General features: G+C 36.0%; 1 protein-coding gene across 2 annotated transcripts in view; it reads right to left on the bottom strand.

Annotated features, from left to right (window-relative positions):
- Nucleotides 1-19,218, bottom strand: part of LOC120626825 (diacylglycerol kinase theta) — a 50,892-nt gene that overhangs the window by 27,615 nt on the left and 4,059 nt on the right. The gene's annotated exons all lie outside the window — the stretch shown is intronic.

The following is a 19,218-nucleotide window of genomic DNA, read 5'->3' as shown; positions in this document are numbered from 1 at the left end:
GTAGCAAATAAGCAACACTTCGATATTTACCCGAAAGAATGCCGGCAATAAATTCTAAATATACTTCTAGCACCGATACCTGATAACTAGTTATACCTGAGAGTCGCAGTTCAACAAGCAAAGAGTTTGCGTTCGGGAAAGCCAATGATATCGTAGAAGCAGACACGTTACAGTTACGTAAACTCACCAACCCGCTTCTCCAGACGCATTTCCCATCTGAATGAGTTGGACGTTGTTTTACAGTGGGATATATTTTTTTTTGAAGATGTTGACGGTGTCAGTTAAAACTAGCAACCCACGACCATTCTTGTTGAAATGAACAGTAACTGATGGTGAGAAAACTAGGTAATATTTTTCACTTAGATATTTTAGTTAGATAGTTCTCGATAATGTTCTCATAGGCGTGTGGAGTCCACCAATCGGCACTGGGCCAGCGTGGTGGACTACGGCCTTAATCCCTTCGCATTGTGGGAGGAAACACTTGCCCGTTGTTGGCAGGTAATGGGTTGATATGATGATGAGGTAACTGAAAAAAATACCCTTCCAAAATGATGATGAATGTAGAATAAGGACATTCCCTAATAAAGAGATTACAAAAATAAAGCGGATGTATTTAAGGATATGAATCAGACAACACTGAAATAGTCTAAATTTAGATCGCAATGTAAGTACTGACGCGGCGTCGATTGCCCTTAATAGAAGATTTATTTATAAACTCCAGTTTACTCTCGCGGGATTTGTTTTAACCGGTTTTAAGATATGAGCTGATTTAAGGCATTATTACGTATAAGCAAAATCAGAAATATCGAATGGCATGAGTAAGCTTGTAGCAGGAAAGTGGTTACGTTTTTCAATGAGCTGCAATTAGGTAATTACAACGTTTACGCAGTACTGGCTCCAAGTTAACAGACCGGGTTAAGTGGAAAGAAGAAAGAGATGCCTGCAGAATGAGATGCAGCAGTTTGCACAATGCCACTTCACACGAACAGCTTAAATTTATCATCATCATCATGTCAACCCGTTTATCGGACATCTACAGCGCACGGGTCTCCGCCCAAAAAAAAGGGGTTAAGGCTGTAGTCCACCACACTGGCCCAGTGCGGATTGGTGGACTCCACACACTTTTGAGAACATTACTCAGGCATGCGGGTTTCCTTACAATGTTTTCCTGCCTAATATTTTAATAACTTAAAACGCACTGACGCAATGACTATGAAAAGTGAGAGCTGAAGTCGAGCTCCTACCCACTGGGCTATCACCGTTTCATTAATAAGGTGATAATCCGTAATAAAGTGAGTTATGTCGTTATTTTAATAAAGACATAAAGCAATTATTTAAAATGGATTATAAAGAAAGGAAGAGATTTCACGATTTGATTGACTCTGGAGGGTGATATTGTTTGTGGTTACCTGCAATGTTTTCTCTAAGATTTCAGGACTGATTTGGTTTTTTCTTAAGAGAAATGGGGCATAATTTTCAGTATATTTTACAGTTCATAACAAACGTTTTTATACGGAACAGTTTTGACTTATTTCACTAAAATATCCAAAAATATCGACAATTTCTTTTGACGTCTGATTTAAATACTTGAAAGCAGCGAACAAAAAAGCCTTGACCATATATTCAACACTGAATTTTGTTTGAACTGATTGTTTTTAAACGTTCCATTTGTATTTTTTTGAGCACAGTCTAAATTCTGTTCCATCTTTAATAGCAATTTGTTTTTATTAAAGTTCAAGCTTTCCAGCAACCTACGATCATCCGGATTTCCGTTCATCTATTAAGTGCACGTACCATATGTTGGGACTTACGATATCAACGGTCGTTTTATGTGTCCATCATATTAATATTCATCATCATCGTAATATATTAATATTTTAGAAGCGAAGCAATTGCGTGTATTTTAGAATACCAGTACACAACTGTTGTGTGGCTAAAGATATCTATTTACTTTTAGATGTTGAAAAATAACTTTAGGGATCATTGGCCTCGTTCTATAACCATAATTTTACTGTTTTATAATCCATAAAATATAATGTTATGGCTACTATTTGTTTTGTTAACGTTTACTCATTGGAATATCCACGTGTGGTCTCTCATCGTGAGGTCAGTGGGTACACGCCTTATACTTATCCGCTTATCGAATCCTTTTTTATGCACTTGACTGCAATGCTACCTGATGGTATGTGATATTGCAGATTTAAGTTAAACGCGCTTGTCTAGGAGTGGCCTATTCATTAGAATTAGATACCGGGAGGGCGTTCCAGATTAGAAATGGGGAAACAGATTGCTTCGTACGTCGCGGAGAGAAATATCTCTTCACCACGTATCTGATCGTTTACGTGTCTGATCCGTTGGGAAGTCAAATACGACTTCATAACGGATCAGACACTTTCGAATCGATGGTAAAAACTAGATTTGAACTAAATCGAAAAGCTCTTGAGCACACTATCTGATATCTATCTTATAAAATACATAAAGATAGGTCATAGGCGCCCTTGAGAGGAAGTCATGTCTCTACTCCACTAGAAATATATTCAGCGTAAGTCTGATAAAAGCGGTGAGAACCTAGGTTGCCTACTCATTCTTGATTTGCAGGAACCATATTAGCGGGGAGGACGGATACCGGAAGGGCGTTCCAGATCTTTGCGGAGCGGATTAGAAATGAGGAAACAGATTGCTTCGTACGTGACGAAGGGATATCAACTTCCTAACGGATCAGACAATTTCGATGCCTTCTGATTCGGTAGAAACTACAGTTGAAGTAGCTTGAACAGTTCTTAAGTACGCTATCCAATATCTATCTTGTAGAATAACGATAGACAAGCGATCTTAAGAAGAAGTCTCCTCCACTAGATATATATTTAGCGTAAAGGACAGATAAAAACGGTGATAGATCAGGACTTCAGACTGCTTTTTGTGGGGGATCGAAAGTAGGCTTCCCTGCGCGCACCTCCAACTTTTTTGGGGCTAAAAACGTTCTAAGCAAATATGACTTACCTTGACGGTGGAGGAAACATCATCAGGAAACCTGCATGCCTGTGAGTTCTCTATAATATTCTCAAGTGCATGTGAAGTTCACCAGTTTATATTTAGGCCGCGTGGTGGGCTACTACTCTCATTCTAAGGGCAGACCAGTGCTCTGTAGTGGTCCGGTAAAGTGTTGATAATGCTGATGATGTTGAATAGACTGTGTTTCGGTGGTTTATTTGTCATGAATATTACTTGAATAATTGTATTTTCTTTCTTTCATGCGCACCACAAAAAACCCCCTAGGTAATACTCAAGGACTTCGCTCAGTCAAATAAATACAAAACGAAGGGTAGGATATGGTAGTTAAACATGCGATTTTTTTTACTTTTTAGGTTATGTTTTTAGGGACCTGAAGTTTGTGAAAGGGATATAAAAGTCCTAAGTATAAGTAAATAGTACATGAAAACAAGTAGATTACTTTCTTGTTTCGCTTAGCCACTAATGGAGGGTTTAGCTCCAGAAGTGGGGGCAGCCATCTTGTGCCGTTGGCCGGCCCTCGACGCAGCTAGCACATTAGCTCATAATTTCCACAGCTTGACGAGCAATTTCAGGATGACTTTTTAAATAACTTGCAGCGCGAATTTAATAATTTCTGTCTTTCAAGTCCAATATTTTTATTTCACATTTCATTTCTTTGCTTTGCTTTGGAATCCGTTTTGTTATACATCGATGAAATGCAATGAAATAAAATAAAAAAATCTCTATTATTCAAAAAGGCCTATAATTCTGACAAAAGATTTCTTTAAAAACATTTGTTAACTTACAACTCTATTAAGGGGGTTCTTAACACACTCTGGTCTAATAAAAAAACTTTCACTTCTGATTGTGACTTTAAAATATTATAGTTAAGTAGTTTTTTACCAGATTAGTCTTTCATAGCTATTAAAAGCCTTCTATAAGAGATGCATGTAATGAATTCTCTAAAGAATACCAGATCAATTATTCAGAACTGGTAGTCCTAAACTGATGAGCATAACAAAGATTCGTAAAAATTTGAGCTGTAGTTGTATTCCCTGGTAGAAGCGAAGACGTTTTCTTTACGTAAAACGTTTTTTTTCGACCAACCCACTTTCATTAACAACCATTAAAAACTACAGAACCTATCAAATGGGTAGGCATTTTTAGAATAAAAAGTAGCTTTATAACCTTCTATTTAACGTTCTGGCTGCCTAAGAGAGTGCAATCAAAATTTGTTCTGCAGTTTCAAAGAGCCAGATGACAGAAAGATGCACTTTCAAAACGTTTTAATGGGTGAAATAAGTTATCATAGAAGCATAACAAGATGCATTTATTTCGAAATCACATATAGAGACACTCATTTATTATATATTGTTATACTCCCTTACTAATAAACTGCGTAAAGCTGTGTAGTAGCACAATGTTTAAATTTCGAAAGTCATTTAACTTACGACAGAAAGAGATAAATCAGTGTGAGTGAACTAATCATGTCAACTAGTCATGATTTACGGATGTCCTTGTATAAATCAGTAAGGACCATCACTGACGTATTATAAAATACGTCAGTGAGGACCATCTAGTAATATTATGTCATGCTGTTACTATGTAACTTATATCTACCAACAGATTGGATGGATAAGTCTTGGAGCTTATAAAAGTTTATTTATATTAACTGCACTCTATATTACAGACTGACTAAATGAGTTATACGTGGTTTTAACATGTAAGGCCTACGGACGTTAACGTTAAAATATGTGAACATTTAAAACTAAATAACTGCCCTAATTATGGGAAATAAACGCTCTGAACACTACAGTAGTCGTAACAGCATTTCGAGTTTGGAAAAACACGAACGGCGTTTCGTGAAAAAAAATAAAAGTCGTTTCGTCCGAAAAGCGTGTATATTTTTCAGAGGCGAGCGGCCTTCGGGGGCGCGCGGGGTGCGCGGGGCGGCGGGAGGTCGGCATTGACGTCACGCGAGCAGCGCCCTCCGCCGCCGCGCCCCGCGCCCCCGCGCGCTACTTAACCGCGAGATGAGAACTACTCATTTGAGAACTGCTCAACTTTGTATAACCTATCCTACGCTATGCTAATCTTTAGAGCGCTTGTATTATGTGCTTGAAGCTTATCATTGCATAACGATCTATTTTTCAGTTCTTTTTTATGTCGATGCGCGGCTGATAGGCAATTTTGAGATCGCTTTTTTAAATGAACGGTTCTAAACATATAATCTGTATTACATACAAATCTGTGTGTATTTTTTTCGTTACTAAATCTACCCTCTAACTAATCTAACCTTACCTACTTTTATGGTACTACCAGCATAGCCTTATTTTCAATAAGCTTTTAACCGCTACTTCGTCTGCGTTCTTTCAGTTTTTTAAAACCCTGCAGCATTTCTGTGGTGTTATTGAAAAACTGAAAGAAACCTCATCCTATGTCCGTCTTAAGGATGCAAGCTTAATTTATGCAAAACTTCGATTAGATTGATTAAGGTAGAAAGCGATGCATAGGAAAAACACGCTAATTCTAAATTCCCCGGAATGTCAACCTAATAGTGTTTACCGGGATTAAAAGTATTCTAAGTTCATCTCCAGATTGCTAGTTATGTTTAAAGTGTACTATAAACATAACTACACCACATACACCGATTATTAACTAAAGCGATTTTACTCTACAATTAATAAATTTAATGACAAGGTTGCTTCGAAGCACCCGGCTCCGCTTCCATCTATAACAGGATAGAGAATGTTAAAATGTAATTTGGTGATGTTGAAAAAGAGTTCCTTGCTTCTTCTCGGTAGTCTTATGTTACTAATTTTGTTCGATTAGTAAGTCGAAATTAGGTCAATTAGGAAATTAGGTTTTTGGTATCTACTATCTTGATCTATAATCTCAAAAAAAATATTCACAGCTAATAACTCAGCATTTTACACTGAATCTATTTAAAATTATATACGGTACTTACATAATATCTTTATAGATACTATTTATAATGTTTTGATAATTCAGCGTGCAAATCTGAGCACTGCAACGTGCAATTTGGATAAGATCAAATGAGGAGTGTGGGAGATGCAGATGATATCTTGAATGGAAATCAAGTACATTCCACGATAAGCGCAAAAACTTTTATGTAATAAAAATGTTATGAATCGAGCTTCAAGATGGAGATTAACGTGTTTTTTTACTTAATAACTCCATGGAATTGCGATTCTAAACCTATTTGGAAAGTTGGTTTTTTAATAATTTGCTTTTAAATGTCTAGGTTAAGGGGTTCTATTGGAATCCTCATGGCTTTAGATTTAGATATTATCATCTCACTACAATTAAGAAAGTTGTGGCGTCTCAAAAGTGCCTTCCATTAGCAATCCTTAGCTGTTATTTAAATAGAAGTTATTTTAATGATAAGGCAATTTTTTTTTCAATATATTAATCCTTTTTGAATCTTTTTCTTTAAAAAACCTCTGTATTACTGAAGATCAGGAGTCAGTTTTTTTAAACTTTTCCTTGTAAACGGAATAGTTCTCCGACCGTATTGGATCCAGCCCACTCCGGAATATTTCGTAGCCAGGACGTTTTACGTCTTCCGACCACTCTTTTTCCTGCGATCTTCCCAATCATGAAGGTTTGTAACAGTCTGTATCTATCGTTTCGCAATATATGGCCTAGGTACGATATCTTACGCTGTTCGGAGAATATGTATGAACTATCTTAAAAAAAGTATGACAGCCAAAATACGAACAGAGATAAAAAAGTCAGTTTTGGCTTCAGTATCGATTATCCTCCACCCCTCTAAAAAAAATTCACAAAACAGCCGTCGACGATCTGTCTTAATAAAGTTTTTGATATTTCAGCCGTTCATCTTATGTCCAGCACACTTCGATATGAACGTTTTGAATATAACGTGTCTATTTTTGTATAAAAAAAAGCATTTAAAGTCGATAACGTAAAGTGTAAACACAATAATCGCTAAGTGCTTATTTTAGTAAATTACAAAACGTGATACACAGTCGCCTGTGAAAACATAAAAGCACTATTACAATCGATAAATTGTTTACGCTTTAACGCGGAGCAGGGAACATCAAAGGGGATGGTCGCCGGGACCCTGAGGACGCCTGCCGGCTGGGACCGGTAAACACGGTAAGAATAGCCGGTAAATGGGCATGTGACAAGTAATGGGTACAAGAGCATATAATGAAATCTAGCGACGATAGCCTAGTGGTTAAACGCATTACAAAAAACTAAGCAGCATCCTCAAATCTGCTAAGAAATGGCCATTAAAATGTATTTTATTTTATTGATAAAAAGTCTCTGATTTAAGTTTTTTAATCAATTAAAAATTACTCTTAATCAATTAATAAAGAAGAAGAAGAAGAAGAAAAAGTCTTTATTGCACATACAAATATAAAACTAGGTTAACAAAAAAAAATAAAAACGATAATATACATATTCACAAAGGCGGTCTTATCGCTTGAAGCGATCTCCTCTAGACACCCTTTGGTTGAGGAAACATATTAGAGAAAACGGGATAGTTCAATAATTAAATTGTGCTAATTATAAACATTACTATATATATGTAGTATTAGTAATACTACATATATATAGTAGCACATATATATTTATATATAAAGGTAACCTGTTGGATTTTTTCCCTCTATTTGAATAAAAAAATGGAAACCTTTACTTTATCAATACTTTTGACGCTATGTTTATCATCATTATTAATACTTTTACACACTTAATTCTACAAGTCTATATGAAGTAAGAGCTGTTTACCGAAATGGTAACTACCACCTTAGGTAACAATGTGCAGTGTCGCCACACCTTGATCAAAATCTACTTTTTGATAATGTTTTTCACAACACTAACTTGAGTCGATGGGTTGACAAAGAGAATCGGCGAAGTAAAAAAAGGTGTAAGCGCGCGCATCGGCCAAGGACCTGACGTCACGGGTGACACAGTTTGAACGAATGCTCAGGAATTAAAGGAATATTATGTAACTTCGGTCCCAGTGACTAACGATAAGAATTACAATGTACTGCTAGTTTATCACCATCATCCTCAGATTATCAATTACCCACCGCTGCGTTTAGCTCTCCTAAGCATAGGGTTAGAGGTTTAATCCAAGCTACTCCAATGCCTATTAGTATAAAATGTTACTGATAACTACGATCACGTGCTCTCTGACGCACGGGGCGCAGGCAACGTAAATTACCTACCAAACTTCTGAGCTGGTAGTGAGGACTGCCATAATCTAAATTAGTTGTGCTTCGTGCTAACTTAGTGAACTTCGGTCGAGAGTGCTATACTTAGAGTATCTTTTAATAAATCAGCTACCTTATGTTAAGATGTTACCGATAGAGTGGTACAGATAGCAATGCGACTTCTTTCAACACATTTCAACAAACGACTGTACTGTTCGCGAATTTTGTACCTCGCGCTTGGAAGCTCCAAGCGCGAGGAGCTTATAAATTATTTACAATTAATTATTAGTCAGTTAATATAAACCTTTAAAAGTTTTATACTTTTAAAGGTTTATATTAACTGACTGAATTTGAAAAATTGATGATGAATGATGAATAAAAATATCTATAAATATTTAGATATTTTCTGTTCTGTATTAATATTATATATAAGATAGTAGGTCTGTTAGGTTATTAGTATGTTACCTGTGTTCGAATCGACCATTACACCGATTTTGGGGAAAATTGGCACGTTTATAAAACTTGTATCCTGGAGATGCCGGGGTCCTTTCTAATCTGGAAAAGCATATGAGTTCCTAGGAGAAAAACGCAATCCTATGATATCTAATAATGTAAAGCTCCTGTTACACAGAAAATCGAACTTGGTGACATTTTGCATGGACATAGACATCCTGGAAACTGTTCAGATGAGACATTTAAATATCAATCTTACGTATCATAAACTAGCTAACTTTGTCTCGCGTTCTTTTTTCCAAATCCCGTGGGAACCATTTGTTTTCCTGGAATAAAAAGTATGTTACTTCTACTAACTCTATGCCAAAAATAAAGTCGATTGGTTGCGTAGTAAGGACAAACAAACAAACCGACGCACTTTCACATTTATAATGTAAATTAAGGAAGTATGGATAATGTATGAAGTAATAAATAATCAAGCTTTAAAAATGTGTTTGTTGGAACGCGAGAATCTCTGGAACTGCTTGTAGGATTTGAAAAGTCTCTTTTGAATTTTAGGTTAATTTTTGTGGTAGCCTTATTACACATTCTACAGGATGTGATCACCGAGCCGAGCAAACGAAGGAGCAAACGAATTAATATAGCGGACAGGCGATGCGACCAGTTGGGTCGCAGTATATTGAGAGTTATATGAAAAATATACATTTATCAGATTAAGCTAGTTGAAATATGTGGATACAAAACTAATTTCAAAATAGTAAGCTAATTTTGTAGTTATAGTAACGAGCCCTGCATATGTAGATATGTCCCCATCGTATGTGCCGGCGCTGCATTTATTCCACTACAAGTTAGCCCCTGACTGCAATCTCACCTGGTGGTAAGTGATGATGCAATCTAATATGGTAGCGGGCTATGGCAGTTATATTAAACCTAGTCTGTTTCTACGCGACATTATACCGGAGCGCTAAATCGCTTAACAACGCGTCTTTGTCGTTGTTAGGGTGGTAAATAGTCACGGCCAAAGCCTCCCACCAGACAAGATCACAGAAAATTCAGGAAACATTCCCGAATTGCCTCTCCAGGAATTGAACCCGGGACTTTCAACTTAAATACAGCGCACACCGCTGCGCCAGGGAGGTCACATGCGGCAAATGCGTAAATACGCGTACACTCCAGCGTGCGGCCTTATTGATTCTATTTGCGTCTGTGCGTCCAGGAATACTAGATGTTATTTTGGCGTTACTGAATTAATAATAGATGCATTGTGAGTTCGTGTCGACCTATATATATATATATATATATATTTAATAACTATTGTTCGGAGAAAAATCAGAGACCATTAGTATAAGAAAGACAACTGTGAAAGATATGTTTAGTGTTGATTATAAAGATTGAAGAAATTATAAATTGCAATTGCTTTTCGCAGACTATAAAAAAATTAAGCGCATTGACTATTTGTATATTTGTAATCAAAATATATTCATTTCAGATACAGCTTATAACGAGCAAACCGAGGGTGTCATCATAATCAAATCAACCCATTAAGGGCCCACGCAATGAGAAGGAGTTAAGTCCAGCAGGTTGAATTAATTTTTTTTTTCTTGCGTCGATATGATTCTAATTTAAGAAGTATAATACTCGTAACTACCGACAAAGACTATTGTCGGCAAAATGTCGCGTAAAAACCGATTAGGGGTATGCGTTTAATATAACTGCAAAACCCCTAAATGTTATGCCCCTACCATCCTAGACTACATAATCTCATACCATAATGTGAGAATACAATTTCATTGGAATAAAAAAACTACAAATTTATAAATATCTATGATAGTAGTTAGTTTGCAATGTTCGCAGGGGCCCAAAGCCATTATTTATATTATAATTTACTTGCTTTGCTTAGTGGTAAAATACAAAAGTTAGATAACCCAGTTTTTTGCTTTTACGTACAGAAGACACGTTGGTGTAGTGAGTAAGATTTTTTATAAAAAAGTTTTACGTTAGCTTGGGGGTATACTTGTTTTAAGAAAGAGCGTCATCGGAAAGCTCTATAAACATAGAACAAAAGTATTTTTTATTTTAAATCTACCCTCATAAGGCCCTTATATTATTACCAAAGGAGCTGATTTTGTCTGTCTACTTATCCTAAAAACTTACAAAATTTTAATCGCAACCTGTACCTACTTCAAGAACAAATTATACGTTTTTGTCCCGTAAAAGTTTCTTCCCTGTTAACATCAAAATGAATCAAGCTACTTGCATTGGAGATAAGTGGAGAGGGTTTATGCTCGCTCTCTCTAACGACGATAATCTAGTTAATAAATAAATTACAGGTTTTAAAAAAAAAATAAGTATATATTAAAGGTTGAATTCAGCTATAAACTGGGCTCATGTTTGAAACAGTAGGTACCCATAACGGAAGCTAACAATAGACTTTTCACAAACAGCCTAAAACGAAGCTCGTAATGACAGCAAAGATCCAGGTCGCATGTAATTAACAAAGACATAAAAGTTAAAAGTTAACCATCTCAATTCTCAACTGTCATTAGCGTTGGTGTAGTGAGAATTTTTAATGCAAACTATTCTCTTTGCTAGCGCCGTGTGGAGGGGTCGTTATACGCGTTGTTAGAGTGTACGCTGCTGGCGAGTACTGGCACAGTGTGGTGGATTAATTATGCAAACGTTTGTATCCGATGTTGTTACGAGTCGCCAACTCAACCAAGGACGTCAGCTGCTGGACTCAAGTACTGTGAAGTTTTAAAATTTAACACACTTGCTGTTGGAAATATTCTTCGCTTGCGTTTATTAAAGTTTTCCGCAAATCCCGTGGGATACGTTTGTTTTTCTGGGATAAAAAAATAAAACATGTTATTCTCCGATCTTTCAACTAAATGTATACCAAAAATCAAGTTGATTCGTTGCTTGGATAGAACATGAAGGATGGACAAACAAACAAACTTCTTTCGCATATATAATATGAGTAAGGACTATGTAGTCCCAGCAAGCGAATATTTCGATGTTATAAAAAAATCCGTGGGAATTGAACAAAATCACAAAAAAGAAGCTGACCGTTTTTATTGACAGCAATTAGTTTTTGGTTAATTTTTAAAGAGTATAAATGTTAAATAGTTTTATACAATGCCTTTATAAGAGCGCCATGGCATTATTAACTTTAGTCGGGTTGCTATGTCAATAGCTTAAGTAGGTACCAACCGAAACTTTCAACTATTGTGCTTCGAGCCGAATTCGACACAAAAGAAACTTGTGTAACGTTAAACTGAACTTCACAATTGAAACTTATTCACGACTGCAAGTAGCGGGTTATCTGAATAACCAGTTGGTTTGTATAAATGAAGGACCAAGTACGATCACAGAAAAGGGAGTTTCACACAAAGGCAACTTGCTTGCCGGCTTCCTATCGTACAATCAGTTTTCCGAACTGGTGGTTCATTCACTGCGATCAGACCAACTTGAAGTTTTCAAGCTGCAGCCCTTTTTAAGACTTCACATATATTTACTATCTCATTTTAGTTATAGTACGAGAAATAATTTGAGGACCTTATTTTTAATTGAATGACAAACATGTAAAACATGCCAAATTTGTAATTAAGGAGTTTTAGTTATTTTAAATGTATAAATTTGATACATTGCTTAATTATTTGGAATGCTCCTACATTTACCCACGACGCTACTCTTATGTAGCATGGCGGGTTTGTTCGGAGACTATTCTGCGTAGTTATAATAAAATAAGTTGTATAGTATAACCTCCTATATCATCAGCGTGGTCATGATTCAAAACGATAGAAGTCCACTGCTGGACATAAGACTTTTGTAAGGACTTTTACAAATCACGGTCCTTTGCCGCAGGCGTCCAAATACTCCTTACGACTCAACTGATGTCATCTGTCCTCCTCCTGTAAATTATCACACAAAAGACTGACAGTGGCTGTTATATTTGCTTCTTTGTTAAATACTTAATTTACATTTAATTTAAGTAAAGGTAGTTTTGTTTTTCCATCAACCTGAGCTCGTTTATGCAGGCCTGAAACGATTAATAACTTGAACCCCCTCCACACTGCTTTGATATGGATGGGCGGTCTTAACGAATATTATCTTCTTTTAGAAATAATGCCCGAAACCGGGAACTTATAACGTGCTTTCTGAATTGCTGGTGGTGGTTTCAAACTCATGAGTACCTGGTTCTGAGATTTCATGACGAAACCCCCCAAATATATACCTAGCAATTTTATGTCCGACCCAGGTCCAACGAGTGCCTATTTATACTTTTTATATTAAAGATTGACCTACCAGATGATCTACCTGATTGTTAATGGAAAACCATTCCTATAAACAGAGTAACACTTCGCAGGGAATGTGAGAACGCATCCTACAAAGTGTTGTCTTGTGTCCATGAAACTTTAGTGTTAAGCCTATCTATGTGCATGTTATGACACTGGCAACGACGCCTTTCAGACCGGAATACAGCAAAGCTGCGTGGCGGAAAAAAAAATTATCCCGGACGAGCTATGGTCACAAAAAGATCGACTAGTAATAAAAAGTTCTAGGAATTAAATTTGAGATGATGAGATAAGACTTCAGCTGAAGTCGCACGCAATTAGTTAAATTCTGGGAGACAATTATGTTCGAGGTTCGATTCCCACTACTGGTAAATGTTTGTGTGATGAGTGGGTGTTTATATGTATATGTATATGTCATCTTAGTACCCATAACACAAGCTACGCTTACTTTGGGGCTAGGTGGCGATGTGTGTATTGTCGTAGTATATTTATTATTATTCATATTATTTATTATTTATGTCTCCCAGAATTTAACTAACAGATATAGGTGGTCAGTTGTCTATAACAATATTTAATTTGAATTTGAATCAACTAAACTGAACTAATCGGTACATTTCACGAAATGATGACGTACCTACTTAATTAGTCCCCTGGACGTTAGACTAATTTACTTATCATAATTATTTTTGAAAAAAGCTTTTATAAATTTGCCTATTTGCATAAATTTTTATATAAATAGTTTGCATAACTACATGTTTTTAGTCCAACTAATTATATCTAGGTATTGAAACTTCAAACGGGTATATTATACTGCTTGCATTTTTATGGGTCTTTTACCGTGATGTATTGCACGGTTATTCTAGATAGTTTTAGAATATCCAGCAGGGTTTGTTGGGGATTTTTAGCCTAGGGCGTGTTTGGAAGCTTTAGTTTTAATTTAACAAAAGCAGCTCTTCAAAAGTGTCTCATACAGAAAGTTTTGGCTTCTTTTTGGACATTGAATCATATTATATAACGTATTTCCCAGACAAATAGAATCAAATAAATTTATAGCATTTTATATCATAGAAGACAAACTGTCATGCTTTCTTTCTTATTATGGTGGTTTGTGGTTAAAATGTTGCTACAAAGACCGTGAAAAAACTAAGATTAGTCAGTAATTTTGACACACCTCTCCACGTGCGCCGCGAGGTCAGGGGGGCCAGGGGGCACCGAGGGGCACCATTGACGCGCGTGCCTCAATGGCGTAGGAACTGGGTCACCATCGTGACGTCAGTGCTGGCCTACATACGCCGGGCGGATCCCGGCTTGCCCCAACTTGCGACTTCTAAATATAGACCTGCTTAGCTTGACTGACATAAGTCATAACGTTTGTAGGCACTTTTGCGGCAGGCTATGTGATAGACAAAACAATAACCTCATTTAAGAGCTGAAAATAGTCGCTTTGGAGCATCGATAAGACAACACTTATTCAACAGATTTTAAAAGTAAACGTGTTTTTGACAGTTGTTATTTTGCGGTCTCTTCATTTTTAATAGCTAGTCTTCTATTCGGGGCGGAGACAGATCCAAAAAATTAGACATTAAAATCGATATATCCGTTTTTGAGTTAAAAACAAACCTTAAAGATGTTAGTTTTACATCTTTAAGGTTTGTTTGTAACTCAATTCAAGAATTGAAAAGTCAAGGATTCCTAGAAATGCTTGCAGAAAAAAAAATTATAAATTTCAACGTCGCAAACTGAATATTGGATAGAGGATGATCAGGAGATGTTGACTTAACAATTATTCACTGTAAAGTCAACATCTCCTGAGGATGCTCCGGTTTCGGAGCGAAACGTGCGTAGAGGGTACATTGCCGAAGATCTGTTTGGTGTGGAGTATAAGGATTGAAGAAATTATAAATTACACCAAACAGATTCTCCTGCTTTTCGCGGAGTATAGAAAATTAAGCTTAATTTTCATAAAATGTCGCAAACTGAAATCGAGGCTGCTCATGCCCTGCTCTAACCTAAAGCTAAGACCCGACACGGCCTTGCATTGCGAGTTGGAGGACTATAATACTTGCATAGTTACCGCTTAATTAATTATGTTTAGTCCCCATTATACGTATATCACATTATACGCGTTTCAATATGATTGTGTGCGCGGTGTAACGACCCGCCAGCATACAGTTTAATCGAATCAACACTTAACGTAATTTCCCTCGTGGTGTGGTTTCCCATTTTAATTTATAAATAGCCCATTGCTCGTAGCTGTCAAACTAATCACTCTATAATGTACGTAAAAACTTTAATACCAAGGTTGGCTACGAAGTACCTTGTTACTTTTTTCAAAACTAAGCAGAAAGTACGTCATTGTTTTATAAATATGCGGACAGAAAAGTGTAGGAAACTATGGATTTTTGACCAAGCAAGCGAAATTTCTTTGCTTCAAGTCTGCCGAAATTAGATTTCCTCTGCCAGATAGTCTCCTCTACATCCTCTTTTTTAGTGATCTAGAAGAAACTTGGTATAACTAAGAAACAAGTATATTATAATTTAATAATAATATCTATAATAGCAAAACTAATATGGCCAGCAACTTTTAAAACCATTATTTGTAAACAAAAAAACATAAGCTCAAATTGCGCACGAGTTTCATATTCATTAAATGATTTTTAAATTATAAAACAAAAGTTAATAAAACTATGTACTATAATAGATGACACCGCCTGAATTCAAAGAATTTTCTTTTTCGGTGTAGGATGTAGATGAGCCAAATTGCGATACCTAATTAAAATAATAATAATTGGCTATTTCATGCACCAAACTACGGCCTCACAGCCCGCAGCATGCTTCTAGTCAGCTCACGATTAAGGACCTGTGGATGGTTTAAACCTTAGTCGGGTTTAAATAAAACGTAGAAAGACATCATGGGAGTTGTGACCGATTAATATTTATTACATCTTTTAAATCAACCCGACGCTGACGTGGCGAAGGTAGGGTAGAGGCAAAGCTTGTGGTATTATGCGGAAACGAAACGTAGGATTTATATTCTTGAAGATAAAATAAAGCATTTCATTATGAAAAATGTTGCCTTCCACGCGTAGCATTGTAATGTGACTGTATAAGCGTCGCAAGCTCCCACACACCTTATCAGCGCTCCACTTGCAAGCTACACTATTGTCTCACTCAACCATTTTTGTCTCGGCGTCGGCTGTTGTCTCAGCGGGGTATTGTTGTGTGTCCGGTGTTGTCATGTGTTGTATTGTGTGAATACGCGATGCGATATTATCATGTCTTTTGAAGGAAATGCCATGTGGTATGACGCGAGGAAAGTGTTGTTTTACTTCCGGTGCTACACAAGAAAAAAGTATTTGTTTATTATTCTAAACGAATACACGAGACAAAGTAATATTTAACCTGTCATACTTGATACGATTGTCGGTCTATCTATAAACCTGACCGATGTTTTTGAAATATATATATATTTTAATCAAAGTCTCTTCAGTAACAGGTTTCCAAGGGCGGGTAAAGTAGTTTTATAACTACCTGTCTGTCAATATTTTTGTATTATATTATATTTTAGCATTGCAAACGCAACCTGTTAACAGCAAATCGGAATCCATCCGTAACTTACATTTCCGTTTGTATCTGGCCGTCGGATATAACTTTTTTTTATTCAATTCTGCAAGATGAATTTTTTATTTTTGACGGCAGTTTCACGCATTTGTCAGGGACTGAGCCAAGGCCGTGTGTTCGATTCCCACAAGTGGACAATGTTTGTGAGATGAACATGGTTGTTTTTAAGTGCCTGGGTGTTTATCTATATATTATAAGTATACATGTATATTATTCATAAAAAGATTTATCATCCGTCAGCTTTTTACCCATAACACAAGCTACGCTGACTTTGTGGCTAGATGGTGATGTGTGTATTGTCATAATACATTTATTTTAATTAATTTTAACACATTTGTTATCTCGCATATTCCTATACCTTCGCCCTGATTTCTGACAAAACTACGCGCGAAATTAATTTCATTCTGAAATATTGACATCTCTTTGTGCAATAAACTGCAGTTACCATTAATATGGCATAGAGAATCAGAGCCCTTGTATTCCTTTCTATTTACAAGCTACGCCATTGTCTCACTCAACTATTGTTGTGTCGTCTCTATTCATTGTTGTCTTGACGTCGGCTGTTGTCTGTGCGGAGTATTTATGTGCGTCCGGTGTTGTCGTGTGTTGTATTGTGACGATGCGATGGTGTTACCTACTTGTTATCATGCAACTAGGAAGTTCTATTGAGACCTGATTTTTACTGACGTAACGTATAAATAGCTATCTTGTTAAATAAATATTCGGACGCTTCGAAAACAAAAACCGCATTAATGTTTGTTAGTTAAAGGATTGTTGTTTTTGCCTATATATCTATGCTTGTCAGGGAAATAGTTTTATTTTTCATTTAAAATTTACAAAAATATCTATCGACTGTATTTCATATGTTTCTATTAGCGAGTTTCGCAATTAAAAAACAAATATTTTCAATAATGCTTGTATTCTTTCAACATTTATTCATGTTCCTTTGCACATTGCCATATTAAAAAACATTAAAATATATGTCACGTAGCTAAAGAATAAAAAGCGACACCATATCAGGCGTCATAATAACTTAGTTACTTTGCTACGATATGCTACGGAACTACGTAGAAAGAGAAAGTGCTACGTTGAGACAGCAACATTTCTCATTAATGATAGTAGCCATTGGTTGTAGCGTGATGTTATATACCCATAATTGTTACTACCAACCCAAAAAAAAAATCGAATCAGCATTTTCTGAGCATTTCCGTGTTCAACCAAACAAAATTGTAAAGCTTTATAATATTTCAATTATGCCTATCCAAAAAACCACATCAACCTAAAACTACGTTGCACGGATTTTGAAAGACAAATGCGGAAAAAATAGCGATACTATCCTGTAGAAGCTGTTTGCTTTTCCGGGATAAAAAAAAGTCTATGAGCTATACCAGACTATATTGTAGGTATCTCTGCCAAATTTTAGCCAAATCGGTTAATTCCTTGTGGCTTTAAGGCGTAACAAACATCCATCCATCTATCTCTCCATACATACATACACCCATCCATACATCTATTCTCACAAACTTTCGCATTTATAATATTAGTAGGATGGTACGCATGCATTAGATCGTTGTCCCATATGCCTTGAAACTTGTTGTTATCTGTGAATAATTATGTCCTTGATCTCCGACAATATTCATTAAAATTAGACAATACGTGCTTGGTAGTACTGTCTACTAAAAAATATTTTTTTAAAATCGGTGCAAATTTAACGGGGATATGAAGTAAATTTGATAAAAAAATTTCATCCCATTTCCCGGAGGAAACTTATTGTTTATCGGGATAAAAAGTATTCTATATGTTGACCCGGGATATCAGCTACCACTATACCAAATTTTATTTAAATCCGTTTAGTAGAGTTCACGTGATGCCCGGACAGACAGACAGACAAAAATTAAATAAAAAACTGTTTTGGACTCAGTATCGATTATAAAGCATCCCCCGGTCAAAATTTTCAAAATATTTGAAATGTACAGAAATCTTCCAGTTACAGTTTTATTATAAGTATACAGATGTAATTGTAAGGATGTGTGTAGCGCTTTCGAGCAAAAACTACTCAACAGATTGTCATGAAACTTTAGACATATAATCTTGGGGGTATAAGAAGTGACATAGAACACCTTTTTATTTCCAAATTATTATTTTTCAAATAATAAATAATGTCCAAAGAGAACTACATGTTGTCAATTCTGTGCCATCTAGCGTTCATCTTAGTTCGATGGGAAACAGATATCCTAGACGAAAAAAGGTGTGAGTATAAACTAGTTTCAATATCATAAGGTTTGCGTTGATTAAACAACTACAAACAAAGAGATTCTTATTTGGTAAATATTATTTTAAGTTTAAGTTTTGTAAGTATTTTATATGTCCGAAATAAAGATTTATTATTTTTATTATTAAAAAGTGCTTTCAAAAGTGATTATATTAGGCCTACTTGAAATAAATGTTTTTTTTTTTAATTAAGCACGTACCTTTTCCGTACCTATAATAGGTACGGAAAGCTTAAACTGCAGTACTTATAATGCCACTCCGAGTGGGATGTGTCCGTCTGTCTGTCTGTTCATCTGTAGGTCACGGAGCTCGGGGACGAAACAAGTCAAACATTAAATGTAAAGTTCTAACCTTGGATAATGGATGCAGAATTGTCTCAACAC

This window comes from Pararge aegeria, chromosome 10 (genome assembly GCF_905163445.1).
Source record: "Pararge aegeria chromosome 10, ilParAegt1.1, whole genome shotgun sequence".
Lineage (NCBI taxonomy): Eukaryota > Metazoa > Arthropoda > Insecta > Lepidoptera > Nymphalidae > Pararge > Pararge aegeria.
This window is presented reverse-complemented; position numbering and strand designations above follow the sequence as displayed.